This window comes from Leucopleurus acutus (assembly GCF_964270905.1).
Source record: "Leucopleurus acutus genome assembly, chromosome: 3".
Taxonomy (NCBI): Eukaryota; Metazoa; Chordata; class Mammalia; order Artiodactyla; family Delphinidae; genus Leucopleurus; species Leucopleurus acutus.
In genome coordinates, this window is record NC_139145.1 from 72,871,246 (window position 1) to 72,883,711 (window position 12,466).

Here is a 12,466-nt window from a genome sequence, read left to right on the forward strand (position 1 = left end):
CCCTAGTGGCACAGTGGTTAAGAATCCGCCTGCCAATGTAGGGGACACAGGTTCGAGCCCTGTCCGGGAAGGTCCCACATGCCGCGGAGCAACTAAGCCCGTGCGCCACAACTACTGAGCCTGCGCTGTAGAGCCTGCAAGCTACAACTGCTGAGCCCACATGCCACAACTACTGAAGCCCGCGTGCCTAGAGCCCCTGCTCTGCAACAAGAGAAGCCACTGCAATGAGAAGCGCACGTACCGCAACGGAAAGTAGCCCCCGCTCACTGCAACTAGAGGAAGCCCATGCACAGCAACGAAGACCCAACACAGCCAAAAATAAAAATAAATAAAATAAATAATTTTTTTTTAAAAAGAAGGTAATAGAGCAGATATCATATATAGATGCAGATACAGGGATAGACATAGAGATATCTGCAAGAAAGTAACAGAGAAGGGCTATGATAGCCACTCAGCCTGAGTTGTTCACTCACATAGTGGAAGTGGAAGAGTGTCTCATCTTTTCCTGTGTCCCCAAGAGGGACAAGGAAGTAGGTGAGTAGTTGGTAGACTTTGGAATCAAAAAAAAATTATAGTTAAGACAAGGAGGACACCAAAGGAATTGTGTGACTGAAGAAGAATGGTAGCCCGGAACAGATCAGCTATAGATGCCACAGAGATAAATGCCAATAACCTAAGAGCAAAGGAATATTTATATATCATTGGAAACCACTGCAATTGGATCCTAATGACTGGAACCATATATCTCTTCCATGGTGCAATATAGCCATCCTGGGCCTAAAGAGAAGGGAAGGAAAGGTGTAAGTGAGAGTATCTTGAATTGACTAGCATTTACCCAAAGGAACTAACAAAAATCTGAACATGGCATACTACACCTTGGTTTACTTATGTTTTTATTGGTGCCTGTGGGGCCAAAAGCTAATTTAAGTGCAACTATAGTGAAATTTTTCTATTACATTTTTGCATGCCTAAGTCACACAAGTTATGAAATTTGTCTATAATAGCAACAAAGATGGAGGATATGCAGGTGTGTATACTTCTAGAGAGAAAAAAATTGGTGATCTCACTTCTTACCATCTTAACAGATAACTTTTAATTTTAAATACTTGCCCATGTCCATATTTATGTATTTAAATATGCCATGTGAAAATTTAAACAGTATTATTTTTATTTTTCCCCCAAATTAGAAATATTATGAGGAATCAATTATTTCTTGCAAAAGTACCATTTAAAGAGCTGTAATTTTCAACTAAGTCCACCATGGTAATGACCAGATACTCATTATAGGTAAATCAGAGTATGTAATTGGTGTGATATTAAATTATTATAAAAGTATATATATGGTCATTATGTTACATATGTGTCACTGCATTATGTGGTTATTAGGTTACACGTGTATAATCTCACTATTCAATGGATATACATCATTATGTTTCATGTGGCATGGAATTAAATGGCCCTAGTATTTTAAACTTGGAATGTCTTTAGAGATGATCCAGCCCAATGCCATCATTATACAAATGAGGGAATTGAAGCCAAGAGAAGTTAAATAATTTACTTAGTCACACTGTCCATTAACATTGCAGCTAAAATGAGACCCCCCTGGCATAGCACTACTCTAATAATTTTAATTAATTTCAAGAATAATATGCTCCATAAATTGGTTTATCAGTAGAGACACCTTCAGCAGCAAATAACTGAAATAGAATTGAAAATGGTTTAAACAATAAGGAAAATGTATTATCTTGAATAATGTGGAACAGGAAGGTACAGTAATGCCAAGGTTAGTTAATTCTGTGATCAAAGGCCTGGATTTCTTCCCATCCCTCTGTTCTCCCATCCCTACTGTATCAGATTGTCTTCAGGCTGGCTCCCCTTGTGGTCCTGAGGACAGCTGTAGCAGTACCAGGCAACACACAGATGCCTCAAGATACAGTGCCACTATATCTTTTCCTAGAAGTGCCCCCAGAAAACTGACCTGCATTTCTCCTTGACAAGAACTGCATTCTGTGCTCACGGAATAGGACCACCTTGAGGGGCTCAGATTAATCAGGACACTACAGGAAAATAAATGCGTCCAGCTTCCCCTAATGCCCTTCGGGGGAAGGTGGCTTCCTGGAGGAATCAGGAGTCAAGTATAAAGGGAAAGAAGGAGGAATAATTGGAAGGCAACCGATAGTGTCTGTCATAACTGGCACGTTTCTGGGCGTAAATCAAAGTTGGCTATTAAAAATCCTTGATAGAGCAAAGAGGTATTTTATGAATATAAATTAATAATATTAATTATTAAGAAGGTGTTAAATAATAGTAAGCAATTTGGCCATCGCATGATCTAGTTGCTCTGGCCTCACTTTAGGGCATGGAATTGAGAGGTGCGGAGGATCAAGTTCTTACATGAACCAGACCCTGAATCTCCATTTACAAAAGGCTTTCTTTTGATAATTTTACGTTCAAATGATCCAGTGCAGAATTAGATGAAGGAGATGAATCATGAGATGGCTGTGGGTTACTTGAATAGATATTTTTATAATGATTACAGGCGCTCACAACACCACATTCTTGAAATTATATTGCCTTATGTTACAAAGAGCTTGTTCTTCCCATAATGGCATCTTGATAGAACGTGGGAGGGCTGAATAGCTCCCAGGGCATTAGCAAAGCAATGACATAAAATCATTGTTTTATTTTTTGTAGCTCCTCTAGATAGCTTGAGGGAAATTATGTGACTCCTCTATAAATGATGGGTAACTATGAATTCCAGAGAGATGAGGCAAGGGATTGCATGACATCATAAACTAAGACAGGACAGAGTCTGGGTCCTGTTTTATGCAGTCAGGGCCTTGCAGTCTATTTTCCTTGTATTTTGCAGATGCTTCCTCTGTGAGCTATGTAATTATTTTTTACCAAAGGAAGAAACATGTATCTTCCTTCCTTTTCACTTTTTTCATTTTCACACTACAACTGTGAGAAGTAAAAAGTCTTTTTAAATAGTTATTTCATGGAAATAATAACAAAACAGCAAATTGAGAGCTTAGGTATATACATACGCAAACCATTTAGGATTTTATTTCATTGCATGTTTTTTGCTTATTTAAAAACACCAAACTCATGTCTGTTCAGAGTGATTAACCACAACCTGAGCTTGACGGTTCCACATTCACTGTCAAGTGACCCTGAGTTAACAGCATCACCTCCCTAAACCTCAGTCTCCTGATCTGTAACATGGGTATAATCATACAACCTGATAGGAATATTTAAGGTTTGAAAAAATATTTGTAAGTCACTTACCCAGTAACTTGTGTATTACTGTTATTTTCTCATCCCTCATTATCATTATCATGGTAAGGATAATTTTAAAATTACACAAATGACATGCATTTTTAAAAGTTTTATATAAATGTTTTTCTGAGACGTTCTATAGCTTTCATAAAATTCTCAGACGCGTCTTTGACTTTTAACAAAAGTGTTAAGTGTTAGAGCAAACGTTGCGTATTAATCACCATATCCCCAAGAACCAGTAACTGATGTTAAATATGTTAAACAACTAAACTGGCTTACCTGAAACTACTTGCGTTTGAGGAAATATACGAGAATACTTCTCTTTTACGTCTTACTCAAATAAATGTAGAATCACAGATTTTCTTTATAGTTGTAGACATAAGTATATTTCTTTCAGCCAAATGTTTTGTAAGTAAAGTATGTTAAATGCTTCTTATAAATTATAGTATTTTTCAACATTTTCTGTTTTATGAAGGCCTGAAATGGAAAACTGCCAAGATAACATTGAAATGACAAGTGCACTGTTACCCAGCACACTGGCTGACTCTGGACGTGCCTCCTGTGCCCAGATCTAGACAGCTGGTTGTTTAGAAGTGGACAAAGCTTGCAGGGTCTACTTCACATCATTAATTACCTCTCCACCCCGATTGGCAAATTCACCTCACCCTTCACCCAGGAACAAATGAATGAGGTGGCAGGGTCTGAGTGGCTCCGTGGCCACAGCGGAAATGATGATGCCAAGCGTTGGTATTTTTACAGTCACTCAAGAATCTTACCTTTGTGCCGTTCGGGACTGGACATTTGGAAAGAAGAAAACAGGCAGTTTGCTTTCCTCAGGGTGACTGGAGGGAAATAATAGGCATACTTTATAAACTGTGAATTCTCAAGAACTGTGCCAAGGGTTAGTTTCCAGGTGACATGATTCTGTGAAGTTATTGTTATTACAGGATGAACATTAATCACCTTTACTTAAAATGGAGAACACCATGAGCTTACCTGTGATAGAGAAGCTACGGTTCTTTTGTACTTTTTCTAGACACTTATTGGAATTCATTTGAATGAATTAAGTAAATTCAACAAGATTGGTATGATTAATTTTAGGTGTCAACTTGACTGTGTCATAGGATGCCCAGATATTTGGCTAGACATTATTCTGGGTGTGTCTGGGAGGGTATTTCTGGAAGAGATTACGATTTGAATCAGTAGACTGAGTAAGGATCCCCCTTGCCAGTGTGGGTGGGCATCTTCCAATCCTTCAAGAGCCAGAATAGAGCAAAAAGGTGGAGGAAGGGAGACTTCACTCTCTGCCTGGCTGTTTAAGCTGGGACTTCAGTCTTCTCCTGTCCTCGGTCTGGGAATTAAACCATCAGCTTTCCTGGTCCTCAGGCTTTCACAGGTGGGCTGGAACTATACCACCTGCGTCCCTGGGTCTCCAGCTTGCAGACAGAAAACTGTGGAACTTCTCATCCTCCATAATCATGTAGCCAGTTTCTTATAATAAATATATTGGTTCTGTTTTTCTGGAGAACACTGACTAATACAATTGAGGTATTTATTATGTGTAATAGTTGCAGTATTTAATTTCATAATTAAGTGATAGTCTACTTTTAAAAGACAACTTTATTGTGTTTTTCTTAAGACAAAAATATACAGATTTACTGTGTAGAAAAATAAAGCTGCCTAAATTAAGGCACAAAGACAAAAGTAAAAATTACCCATAATCCCACTGTCCAGAGATTATTATTAACACATTGCTTTTAAACTCATATTGATACACATATATCTTTAAGTAAACAGAAATCTACCTAGATGCTCTCTTCAGAGGTAATTTTAAGTATTAACATATGTACAAAAAGGTGCACAATTCAAAGTAAAAATACCAAGTAGCCATCACCCATTTCAAGAAATATCCAGTATTCCAGAAGCCCCCCTCATGCCCACTCCCAGTTACCTCCCCTCCAGGGCTAATCCACAAAGTAACTTATATGAGCCTGAATTACTTGTGTGTCTTTGTTTGATATAATTAGAATCATACAATATGTATTCTTTATGTACCTGACTTTTTTTTGCTCAGTTATTTTGTGAGATTAGCCATGTTTTTGTGTAAGGTTGATTTATTTATTTTTATTGCTCTACAGGACTCTACTGTTATAGCTACTGTTTTTATTTTCTTATTGCTTTATTAAGCAATACATTTTTTTTTTTTTTTTTGCAGTACGCGGGCCTCTCACTGTTGTGGCCTCTCCCATTGTGGAGCACAGGCTCCGGACACGCAGGCTCAGTGGCCATGGCTCACGGGCTCAGCTGCTCCGCAGCATGTGGGATCTTCCTGGACCAGGGCACTAACCCGTGTCCCCTGCATCGACAGGCGGACTCTCAACCACTGCGCCACCAGGGAAGCCCAAGCAATACATATTTTTTATTGCTATATAGGATTCCATTGTATCTATTGTTTTTAACTGAACATTTTACATGATGACAGTATTCCTATAGCAATGAATATTCAACAAACATTTCTGAGCATTTATGTTCCATGCTCTGCATTAGATAATCATTTAAAACACACTTTTAACTTTGTGGAAATTTTTTCACTCCATGAATGGACTATTAAATTTGCTTTGAATGATACTTACCCATTGGGGGAAAAAAAGTATTTGATTCCATGTTTAGAACTGTAGGAAGGAATTTGTGCTTCAGTGAAAAACTATGCATTGTTTAGACCCTCAGCGTTATCTGATTTTGGTTCCACTGAAGCAATTTTACAGCTAATTGTAAATTGCGAATAGCTTACAGCAAAGAAAAATAATTCTTATCTATAGACATGCAAATTCTGTCCTGTAGAAAACAAATGACTTCCTTCTCCATACCTCCAAAAAGTTTTGCTTTCCATTTGCATGTATATTGCATTATTCCTGATTTATAAATGTATCTGTTCTTAAGTTTCTCTTTTGAGTCAGTTGTAACATCTGCCTGGTTCCCTTATTAATTAATAAATAGGAATAATTTTTAACACATGTTCATTTTATGTCTGTAGGACAGTCATAATTTTATCTTCTTCTGAAAATTCTCTTTCACAGAATTTTACAGTTTTCTTTAGTAATGAATAACCTAAGTGATGCTACACAAATGCCCAAAGTTCTTTTTTGAATTCTAAAGATAAAGTAACTGCCTGCCCAACCGAAGGTGAGGCACAGGGGATCTGTTTAACGTTGCCGGCTTAAATTTTTTTCCTATTTCATGGTCTATCATGGTTGGTTGAAATCAATTGGCGTACCTTCCACCTATCACCTGCAGAATTCAAACAAGTCATGCACTGAATTGTTCACTTCAGACATTTCACACTCTTTCTTATTTGATGCTCATTCCACTTCACATCATTGTATATTGATTACTCCCTGCCTCAGGAATTCAGTCTTAGGTTCTATCAGCCAGTCTCCATTACTATGAACGGGATTTCCTTGTTCTTCTTGGTTTCCGTCTAATAGACTCATTCTAGTCATGATTAGTTAATGACAGCCTTCTGCTCATGTTGAACCCTCCTTTATATCTGCCCCAGCACACAGCTTGGCACACAGTAACCATTCAACACTTATTTACAAATTGATGCATAAATAAATGTCACTATTGTTGCCAGTCTGTTTTTCTGAAACAAATTATTAGATATTGTTGTATAATGATTTCTAGAATATAGCAGTGAGGCTCTTGAGGAGCTCCTAAAGTAAATTTGTGAATGTTCACTTAATGAAACGAACACGTGTAAAAATCAAAATAATGTTAATATTGAAAGAAAAACCTAACCACAATCATTTTTAATTCAATATTTAAGAGTTTTAAAACCCAGGAACTACTTACATTCTGAAACTCTAATAGAAATATGGACACAGCATTGGTTTTTTCCTTCTCCTAAGTTTATTACTTTAAGAGAAGAAAAAAATCAAGGTGAGCTCAAAATCTTACCCTTCATTTTCCTGAGAGCTGAGTCTTTTAGACTGTAAGCTCCAAGGGACCATATGTTTCAGAATCATTGCTAAAAATATATATGTTTAGCACCATGCCCGGCATGGAATGAATGAATGAATTTAAATGTCCCATTCATACTTGTGTTTATATTTATAGGAAGTGTGTGTGTGTGTGTGTGTGTGAGAGAGACCGTATTATGGGAGGAGCACAGCTGCAGGACTTCTTCCTCTCTGAGGCCAAAGCATAGAAATAGAGGAATAATAATATGAAGTCAACCCTGAAGGCTCTATGCTCTGCCAAGGGGTGATGTTGACCCTTACTCTCTGAATCAGTGGCAAATCAAGAATTAAATTTACTTCTCCAATACAAAGGTCATGTTCATCCTGGATCCTTCTTTACTCCTCAGTGTCACATAGTAATTTTAGCTATAGACATCTTCTACAGCCGTGAGGACTTAATTAGAGGCAGGAGGTAGATGCAGGGGTATAGTTTACTTGGTTGCTCAATTTGAATTACAAAGCTAAAGAGGTATGGTCAGGTCAGTTGTCACTCAGATCAAAAAAGAAGTAAATCCCGGAGAACGCAACAGATATATTAAGAGTATTACTCAGCATGTCTGAGCAATTTGCAGGTGGGGGAATGGTCTGTATACGACAAGTCCGTGGGAGAGAGCCTTCCATAGGTACACTCCATGAGCAACAATTGGTGGCCTCCTGCAGGCGGTCAGAGCAACTCAGCCTTCAGCTTCAATTCCCAATTTCAAGAGAATGGATGGCCTTTTCCCTTCTTTATTATTGACAAGCAAATGTCTTAACTCCTCCCCGATCTTCACAAAGAAAGACCCTTGAGTGGCTTTAGAGACCTGACTTAAAAATCAACTCACAATGAAGTCAAAAGAATGAGGGAGTCAGTCCAGAGGGAAATCAGACCTTCTACTTGCTTCACTCTGATGTGTATGTTTGTGTATAAATACATCTACTTAGAGATCCTATCTCTGTGTTTCAGGCAAGCCTTTAACACCTGAACATGGCATCTTCCTTTATTGCTTTCTCCTGTATTGAGAATTTCTGATCTTTTGAGATAAAGTTATCAATAGCAAGAAAGTTAAATATTGGTATGTAAATATTCATACATAATCATGTCAAGGGCCAGATACTATATATATTTTTGGCTTTGCAGGCCATGCAGTTTCTACTGCTCAACTACTCGACTCTGCCATGATAGCATGAAAGCAACCATAGATAATGTTAGTGAAATGAGCATGGCTGTGTTCCAGTAAAACTTTATTCACAAAACAGTCAGTGGGCTAGATTTGGTTTGCCAACTCCTGAACAAGCAGGGTTTTGGAAATCAAGAAACTTGGTTTAGTAGACAGGTAGGTAAGTAGACATACAATTATGGAAATATATTAAATAGGTATGTTTCACCCTGTTATAAAGTGGCATAAGCCAATTTGATAGATATCAGTAGCTGTACAGGGGATAAGAAAAGTTTACCCCACTTCTCTCATCCCCTCTGTTATAATGAAAGTAAGTCTCTAAGTCTCTGACTGAATTCTCCTACACTTAGATTTATTAGCAAGTAGGCACAAAAGAAGTTAAGCAACTTTAATAAAGTCCACTCTCTATGTTCTTTTTGGTAGTCAAAACAAAACAAAACAAAAACAAAAAAACTTCATGAAAGCTTCGTGTTTAGCAAATGTGATAATTTTACAGTTGCAGGATGCTGATGCTGATATATTAGATTTCATATATCAAAAATCCTCTAAATCAGTACTGGGACAGAGGATTAATTGAAGATCAAGCCTGTGTGTGACCAATTGAGTTTTGGTTTTTTTTTTAATAAATTTATTTATTTATGGCTGTGTTGGGTCTTCGTTTCTGTGCGAGGGCTTTCTCTAGTTGCGACGAGCGGGGGCCACTCTTCATCGCTGTGCGGGGGCCCCTCACTGTCACGGCCTCTCTTGTTGCGGAGCACAGGTTCCAGACAGGCAGGCTCAGTGGTTGTGGCTCACAGGCCCAGTTGCTCCGCGGCATGTGGGATCTTCCCAGACCAGGGCTCGAACCCGTGTCCCCTGCATTGGCAGGCGGATTCTCAACCATTGCACCACCAGGGAAGCCCACCAACTGAGTTTTTAATTTCTGTTCATGCCTGGGGTGGGGAAAAGAGGGAGGGATGTGAAGGTGCTTCTACAAAACCTTAAATTCCACTAAAATCACCAAAACGAGCCTACTGCTGATATCTATTTTGCTAATTAACAATCCTAATTTCACCATAGATAGCCAATTCCTAATTTTCATTATGCATCTTTTCAAAATCTCTGCCATAAATCAGTTCTCAAGAGAGCTGAAGCACTTACAGTAACCACCTGTATAAAGTGGACCTACTGATTAAATGCCAGCTGACCACTCCTGTCCTGGGAATTTCTGAAGAGGATATATGACTACTTTTCAGGTGCAGATGGGAATTAACACACACATATTTATATGCCACTGTCAGACACCATGACTATCCCATTTCTAAAAAACTGGTTTGTTCTATATAGGATACTATATAGCTAGATGGGCTCTATCAGAGTTTACTCCCTGGCAGGAGGTTAAAGTACATCACAGAGGGCAGGCTGGGAATGAAAGAGGACCAAACCCAGGGAGGGGAGGTAATAAGGAGTATGGCAAAATCTGCCGAGATTTCAGGCAGGGTTGTGAAGGGGGTACAAAGGGTGATTCCAATCTAGAAGACAGGATCGTGGCTTGAGGTACACAGAATGGAGACGGTGAGGTGCCTTCTTATTCCGGGAAATCTGTCAATAGGAAGAATTTGGCAGGAACGTAGTGGGCCAGTAGGACCAGTGAAACAGGCAGCTGTATGAGAGACTCAGTGAGACAGGACATAAAGATGCTGTGTCCGTTACGGACAGAAAGGAGAGAAGCCAACATACAGAAGGGAGGGACAGGCACCCCTCCGTCAGGTGCAAAGCAGCTGTCGAACAACTGAAAAAAAATTATTCTTGGTATTTGGTCAGCTGCCTACTCAATGGTCCAGGAGAGGAGTAAAGAAACTTGCTCCAGCTTTGATTTTATATGAGCTGGACAACCAGTGTAAAATGGAAAAAGTATAAAATGACTACAGACTTTTAAAATAATTCATTCTGAGTTAAGAAGATTAAGAACAGAGGTTGTACCAAGTGAAATAGGAGTCTCAGTAGCTTTTCCTAGTTTATAAAGACATCTCCAAGTCTCCGTCTCTCCCGGGTTCCTTCAGATCTGTCTATGGTGTTAACTGTTCTGCTTAGCTCACATCCAAGGTAACTCAATGTTTGCGGAATAACCTTTCAAAGTGTGTTGACAGCAACAAGTGGCTCTGCCACTCCAAGAAGGGACCTAGTTGGTCAATGGGAATTGTACTACACAGTTTTCCTTGCACAGACCATCACCAAAACTGGGCAAACCCCAGTGCTCTCCAAGTATTGCAAGTTGTAGAAGGGATCCCAAAAGCACTCACTGCAAGTAGTATGCAATGAAGTAAAACTCAAGTGCATTAAAAAAAAAAAAAAAAAATGGGGACATTTCGTCGAAGGTAGTTATAGCTCTGCTTCAGCTAGGCATAAATACAAGTGCCCAAACACATGTGAAGTGAAGAGACCTTCAAACAAGCATTCTTGCAGTGATAACCTTTTAAAATAAACTTTTAGCGTTAAAACTTTCAAAACACAAAAATAGAAATTATAGTACAATAAACCCAGATGTTTCCAGGATCCAGATCCAACAGTTATTCAGGATCTTGTCACACTTACTTTGTGCATCCTTTTTATTTTCTTTTGCTGAAGTTAGTGACATGTTTTTGACACCAAAATTGGATTCAGTATTTGCCATTATTTAAAATTAGTTTTGTCTTTTTCTGAATGTCTCTTCCAAGGAAGTACCTCAGTATTTTGATTTGTTCACCTTCTTTGAATTCTGAGCAGCAAATGTTGAATTGCCTGCTGTGTAAAAGGCTTCATATACTTGAACTTCTTCTGCCTTCAGCTCTTAAAACTGTCAAAGCAGTTCCGGAGCGTCAGACATCTTTCTCGATTTCTTTATCTCATTGTGTACATGGCTTCCCAGTGGCAGGATACAGAAAGTAATCTAGCCAAGTTGTGTAGATAATAATATACTAGCATATTGGTACTTAATTTCTGTTTAAGAGCATTTGTCTTCTACCACTTTCTTCCAAAGGAATACCGTGTTGTTTTAATATTGTTAAATTAGAACAATGAAAGATATTGCTAATTACTTTTTATTTTGTTTGCATATCATTATAACTGTGTCCTATGCCTATAGAAAAGGAGCTAACAAATAGTTGGAAACCGCAAATGTAACCACAGTTTGGAGTAAAATAATCCCCAGCTCTCTCTAACTGCTTAGGACTCGGTCCAAGATACACGTCCCTGTCTCCTGTAGTTGCTGCATTTTGAAAGTTATGCCTGCTGGTATGACTGCAGTTAAGAGGCTGTCAGCATCCCCAGTCTGACCTCTTTATTTTGGGTTTATAACTCAGCTGTTTAAATTTGCCCTGAGCCAGAACTTAACACAGGGTTTTAACCTGAGGAATATAAGCATGCCTTTACATGTGTGTGAAAAGTCATATCTTTTTTTTTCCTCTTTACAATAAGTTGATTAAAAATATATGTGCATGACAACTTAGCCATTTCAGAGCTATGTCAAAAAACTGGAGAATTTGTTCTGGAGCTGATTGACTTTTACCTACATAAATAATAGAATTTAAGAAAGCCTGTCCTTTAGAGAGGAAACTCTGCAATTTATAAGACCAGGGCACTGGAAACTTTTAAAAGTAAAAAATAAATTTAAGAAAAGAGATAGAAAATGAAGCGTTGACTTCTTAGAACTTGAAAATGAGCTCTTATTCATCTAGTATTTCACTATGTCTGTTTACCATAAGAACACTTTGAAATTTGGTATAATGACATTAAATAACCACAATTGAGACAGATATTCTATGAGGGACTGTTATGGTTTGCCTCTAATGTGGTAATAGATGTCATTCTAAAAATGCAACTGTACCGTCTGGATGAAAGACAATGACTTCTAACACATTGGTTACAGACAATTGAATATTACAGCCCCTTTTCCTTCTGACTTGCTGCTGTCATTTTATGGAATGCAACTAGTGTGGGATTGGCATGGAATTCTTATGGAATCAAAGAAAGCTACCATTCTGAAAACTC